The sequence below is a fragment of the Mustela erminea genome, chromosome 10, assembly GCF_009829155.1.
Source record: "Mustela erminea isolate mMusErm1 chromosome 10, mMusErm1.Pri, whole genome shotgun sequence".
In the NCBI taxonomy this organism is placed as follows: domain Eukaryota; kingdom Metazoa; phylum Chordata; class Mammalia; order Carnivora; family Mustelidae; genus Mustela; species Mustela erminea.
In genome coordinates, this window is record NC_045623.1 from 73,165,158 (window position 1) to 73,171,157 (window position 6,000).

Here is a 6,000-nt window from a genome sequence, read left to right on the forward strand (position 1 = left end):
AAGTTACCCGGCTCAGTTTGCAGTTCTGCCATCCTGTGGGTCCTGTGCCTGCCCTGTGGCCACTCAGGTAGGTAGGCAGTACTTAGCGTTAAGGCGGCTTCCAAAAACTCAGACAAGCTCACTAAGGACCTTTGTCCTACCCTGTGAATGACACCCTTTTCTGCGGTCAGCAAACACTGCCTGGCCCTCGGGTCTGCTGAGGGGACGCTAAGCAGGTTTAGAAAAAGGGCTGGGCTCCAAGAAAGGTCCTGTGGTTGAGTAGGAATGAGGGTAGGGGTGTGACTTGGTGACCTGGGCCAGAGCCACGTCTGAGGAACAACACTGCTGCCAGAATCAGAACACAGTGGATGGAGGAGTGAGTGCGGAGTGAAGAACGTGGACAGTGAGAGTCAAAGACCAACTGAGCAGGGCTGGGAAGAGGCAAAAGAGCACCTAAGCATGCTTTCCTTTGAAGGTGGAGACACCTGAGCATTTTTTTAATGCTGAAGAGAGGATGCTGGGAGAGAGGGAGAGAACAAGGTTGAGGATGCAGCACAGGGGGCTAAGAGATGGACCCACAGCCCAAGCAAGCTGGAGGACACGGATACTACACTACAGAACTGGCCACACCAAATTGGAGAAGGTGGGGTGAAGGTGGGGTTCTCAGGGGACCAAAAAGGATGCTCCGTCCTTTTCAGGGCAGAAGCCAGATTTCAGGCAGAGGAGAGACTAGCCTGAGTAGAAGTGAATAGGAAATGGTGGCCACCACAGAAGCTTGGGAACAGTCACAGAGAAAGGACACAGGGCAGAGCATTAGCTGGGGCCCAGCATCCTGAGGGCAGCTAAAGGAGAACAGAACCTGCTTGGAGTGGGGGGCGCAGAGTCTGTGGGGTCTACAGCTCCCCGGATAGAAAGCTGAGCCCTATGGTGAGCACTGATGGGTTCTGAGGACCAGCCCACACTACCCACACTGGCTGGTCCTCGTAGGCTGCTTTTCATCTTTCAAGACTCGGCCTGGGAGGCCTTCCCCCAGATCTACCAGATCCACCATCACCCAGGCAGAGGGAACACCTCTCTCCTGAGCGCCCCCTGCAGGCCTCTCCCGAGATTGCAACCCCTGCAACAACGCCTGGAGCACCCAGTTCTTTTAGATATGTTGATTTTATTATTCATTTAACGAGGGTTTTCATTTAAGGAGGGTTCATTGAACGCACTGTCCATCCTCATTTTACCAAAGGTAGAACTGAGGCTAAGAGAGATGGAGACAAAAAATAGACTCAAAATGGGTGAAAGCCCTAAATGTGAGACAGGAATCCATCAAAATCCTTGAGGAGACCCCACGCAGCAACCTCTTCCACCTCAGCTGCAGCAACTTTCTCCTAAATACACCACCAAAGGCAAGGGAAGCAAGGACAAAAATGAATTACGGGGACTTCATCAAGATCAAAAGCGCTTTTTTTTAAATATTTTATTTATGTATTTGACAGAGATCACAAGTAGCCAGAGGGGCAGAGAGATAGGAGGAAGCAGGCTCTCTGAGGAGCAGAGAGCCCGATGTGGGGCTTGAAACCCACTGAGCCACCCAGATGCCCCAAGATCAAAAGCTTTTGCACAGCAAAGGAAACAGTCAACAAAACCAAAAGACAACAGACAGAATGGGAGAGGATACTTGCAAATGTCTTACCAGATAAAGGGCTAGTAGCCAAATCTATAAAGAACTTATCAAACTCGACATCCAAAGAACAAATAATCCAGTCAAGAAATGGTCAGAAGACAAGAACAGTCATTTCTGCAAAGAAGACATCCAGATGGCCAACAGACACATGAAAAAGTGCTCAACACCACTCGGCATCAGGGAAATACAAATCAAAACCACAGTGAGATACCACCTCATACCAGTTAGAATGGCTAAAATTAACAGGTCAGGAAACAACAGGTGTTGACAAAGATTTGGAGAAAGAGGAACCCTCCTACACTTTTGGTGGGAATGTAAGCTGGTGCAGCCACTCTGGAAAACAGTGTGGAGGTTCCTCAAAAAGTTTAAAATAGAGCTACCCTATGAACCAGCAATTGCGCTACTGGGTATTTACCCCAAAAATACAAATGTAGTGATCCAAAGGGGCACATGCACCCGAATGTTTATAGTAGCAATGTCCACAATAGCCAAACTATGGAAAGAGCCCAGATGTCCATCAACAGATGAATGGAAAAAGAAGAGTGGTGTGTGTGTGTGTGTGTGTGTGTATATATATATATGAATATTATGCAGCCATCAAAAAGCAAAACACGAAATCTTGCCATTGCAACAACATTGATGGAACTAGAGGGTATTATGCTAAGAGAACTAAATCAATCAGAGGGGGACAATTATCATATGATCTCACTGAGATGAGGAATTGGAGAAACAAGACAGAGGATCATAGAGAAAGGGAGAAATGCAACAAATGAAACCAGAGAGGGAGACAAACCTTAAGACATTCCTGGTCTCAGGAAACAAACTGAGGGTTGCTGGATGGGAAGGGGGTCACAGGGAAGGGGTGGCTGGGTTATGGACGTTGTGGAAGGTATGTGCTATGGTGAGCATTGTGAATTGTGTAAGACTGATGAATCACAAACCTGTACCCCTGAAAAAACAATACATTATATAATAACATTTTAAAAAGAGAGAGAGAGAGATGGAGACATTGCCCACAATGACTCAGCCAGGGCTCACCCAGGTCACTCTAACCACAAAGTCCATCCCTTCCACTTTGCCATGACTCTGATATCATGACCTGTGGGCTCCATGAGGGCAGGAATGGGGACACAAGACCAAGCCCAGTGCTCAGGAATATTTCTTGAGAAAACTCCAGAAACAGATCACCCACTGTGACCCTTTCAGACTGATAAGGAAACTGAGGCTCAGGAGAGGGAGAGGGACTCACCTTGGTCACTTGGCAAGGCACCACTGGTGCTGGATCAAGACACAGATCTTCTGACCCTGAGGCCAATGCTAGGCCCACAGAACCCAAAATAAGATTTGGTTCCTTTCCCTGTGGCCACACCCTCACTTGTAGCTAATTATTTGCCCAGAAATCCTATTGTATACTAGCTCAGAAACAGACTCTGGAACTGGGAAGTCTGCCCACCACACCTACCTGTTCCTTCTACTAAGGGAAACCATTCCAGGAAGCCATGCAACCACCCTGTCCCGGAAATCTGAGCTGGGAGCTGAGCCCACAGGCCAAAGGTTAGGCTGGAGCCCCCTTGGGGACAATGGAGCAGTCAGAGATCAGAAACATCTGAAGGAAGGAGCCCAGCTATGATTTAGAGAAGTAGCTACAGGGCCAAGACCTGAAGGATGTTTAAGAGATGGCCAGACACCAAGGGGTGTGGGAAGGGCATTTCAGGTGGCAGGCACAGCAAGAATAAAGGCAGCAGAAAAGTGAGAATATCACAAGTTCAGGGTGGCTGAGTGGAGGTGTGGAGTCAGCATGGAGGAGATCGCATACAGGGTTGAGGGAGGCCAGAAATCCTTCCCATGCAAGGAAGAGAATGGCGTTGGGCCCTTGAGGTGGGGAGAGTGGAATGAGCAAGAGAAAACTGTTTCAATCACATCACTGCTCAGTCTAGAAGCTACCCATGAGATCATGCCTCTCACTCTCTGAATGGAAGCCAAATCCTCTCTCCCCCAGGACTGGCACAAGCAGATTCCTGCAGGCCACCTTGGCGTCCCCTCCTTACATCTTCCGCCTCACGCCTAGGATGAACTCTGCAGCTCTGCTCATGCTGTTGCCTCTGCCTGGAATGCTCTCACCAGTGCAAATGTCACTTCCTCCAGGAAGCCTTCCATAGCCTACCCTTGCAACCTGACTCTCCTTGCTGTCTGCCACAAGGTCCCCCGTGCTGACTCCACCATAGCTCTATTTACACAGTTTTATAATTATATAACAGGAAGGGGAAAAGTGTTATCTTTAAAAGTCATCTGCAATCTGGGCCAACTGGCTAAGGAAAAATGTAGAGCTGTTCTCAGGGGGAATATGTTCTGGTTGGAGAAAGGACCTGAAGAGATCACTTTTGATGAAATGTCCCAGCCATATGTTAGATGTGAGCTGAATGCTCTGTGCGAAGTTTCCTTCCCAGTGCTCTGCTGTCTCTGTGGGCCACTCTCCCCTCCCTTTCCAGTCCCCACCCAGCCAGTGAGGCCTGGGATCTTTACAATCAGAGCTAAGTTCTTGATTTGGGGATTCAAACGCTGAGACTTGAATTGCAAAAACCTAGGTTTTGAACTTCCAAAGCCTAAGGCCTGGAAGATTTTGGAGCATCAGGTCTATAACGTAAATAGTAGATCTGGAGAAATATGTGATCAACCGCAGCCCCTGCCTTGCAGGTAAGACCAGAAACGAAGGTGGGCAGCGGTGGGGTGGGGGGAGAAAATGCTGGGTGAAGAAGAGATGAGACTCTGATAAGTCCCCAAGAATGTACCTTGTGTTGTCGATGTGGGAAATCAGGAGAGTAAATAAAGGACACCCGCCCCACCTGGGACAAACCCAGGAAAGCAGCAACGCTGAGCATGGCTTTGGAAAGGTGGCATAGAAGGGGGTAGCAGGGGGCTTCTGGGCTCATGGCTCTTAGCCCCACTGCCTGGGAGCAAACTGAGTGTATTCTGTGCACCCAGGTGGGGCGCAGGGACGACTGGAAGAGGGGTGGACCTAGAGAAGCTTGCAGTAGGAAATGAGGGGAGACCTGGCAGCCACCCTCTAGAGCTGACAATGAAGGTGAGACAGAAGCACGTACAGCTCAGGGTGTGCCCCCACAATCAGGCACCCCAAACCCCAAACGCCCCATTACTGTGGTGATTCCTAGAACTCGACACACACTGAAGCAGCTCAACACGCCTCTGCTGCCTGGAGGGAGGACGTCAGATGAAGAGGAGTTTAAATGCTGAGAAATAACATTTCATGTCTTGCAGCCCTACTGTGGCGTGTAGGGACTAAGAATAGCCATTGGGTGGCTCTGCATATGAAAACAAGAATTGCTGCAGCTAAAGAGGGACAGGAGGACTGAGGGTGGGGGGAGAAAGAGAGGCCAAGATGACAGGACAGAGCTTTGGCCCAAAGGTGGACAGGACCAGCAGAAATCCCCTTTGGTGCTGGGTGCCTGCGAACTTGCACTGGGGTCAGTCTAACTCTCAGTTAAGTTCCTGTTTGTTCTGGTCTTTTCCACAGCTCCCCTCTCCGATCCCCAGCAGACAGTAGCCTTGCATTAAGGATGCTTTGTGAGGATGAAGGGGGTGTGTGTGGAACCATGCACTGCACGGACATAGAGTGGGTGAGGCCAGCCTGGGGTTGGGGCTGGGGTCTTCTCAAAGGCTCCCTCCCTTGCATGCCACTCACACGTCCCCTGGGATATCAGCTGAGGCTATTGGCCAGAACATACACGTGGCCTATCTGTATGGCCTGGGCTCCCTCAGAACATGGCAGCTGATTTCCGAAAGCTAGTGGCTGAAGAGAGGACTTGTCAGAAGCTCTATGATCTGGACTCCAGGATGGGGCAGCATCACTTCCGCCTCATTCTGTTCTTTTAAAGCAGATCACTGAGGTCATCCCATCTTTTGAGGGGAGGGCATTAGACTCAAACTCTTAATAAGAAGAGAACCAAAGATTGGCCGCCATGCTGAAAACCACCACAGAGACCAAAAGGTCACCAAGAGAAACACAAGTCCCTAAGAATCCCTGAAATAGTAATTGTGAAGGTCAAGCTAGTTTCCCCACCATGGTGGAAATGGGTCTCAGCAGATTCCATTTGAGTAGCAAAGAGCAGGATGACCTGAGGGGCTAGAGGACTTTGAGGAACCCAGCTCAAGGACACCAGTTTGCCTGACTGACACCCTCAACAGACAGCACATTCCCTGCCCCCTCCCCTGAAAGTTGGACTGCGTGGGTGAATGAGTAACCCAGGGCACCTGGAACTGCTCAGGGTTTCAGTTTCCATGGTGGGCACTGGCTTGCTTAAAATCTGATAAATATGAAAAATATATGA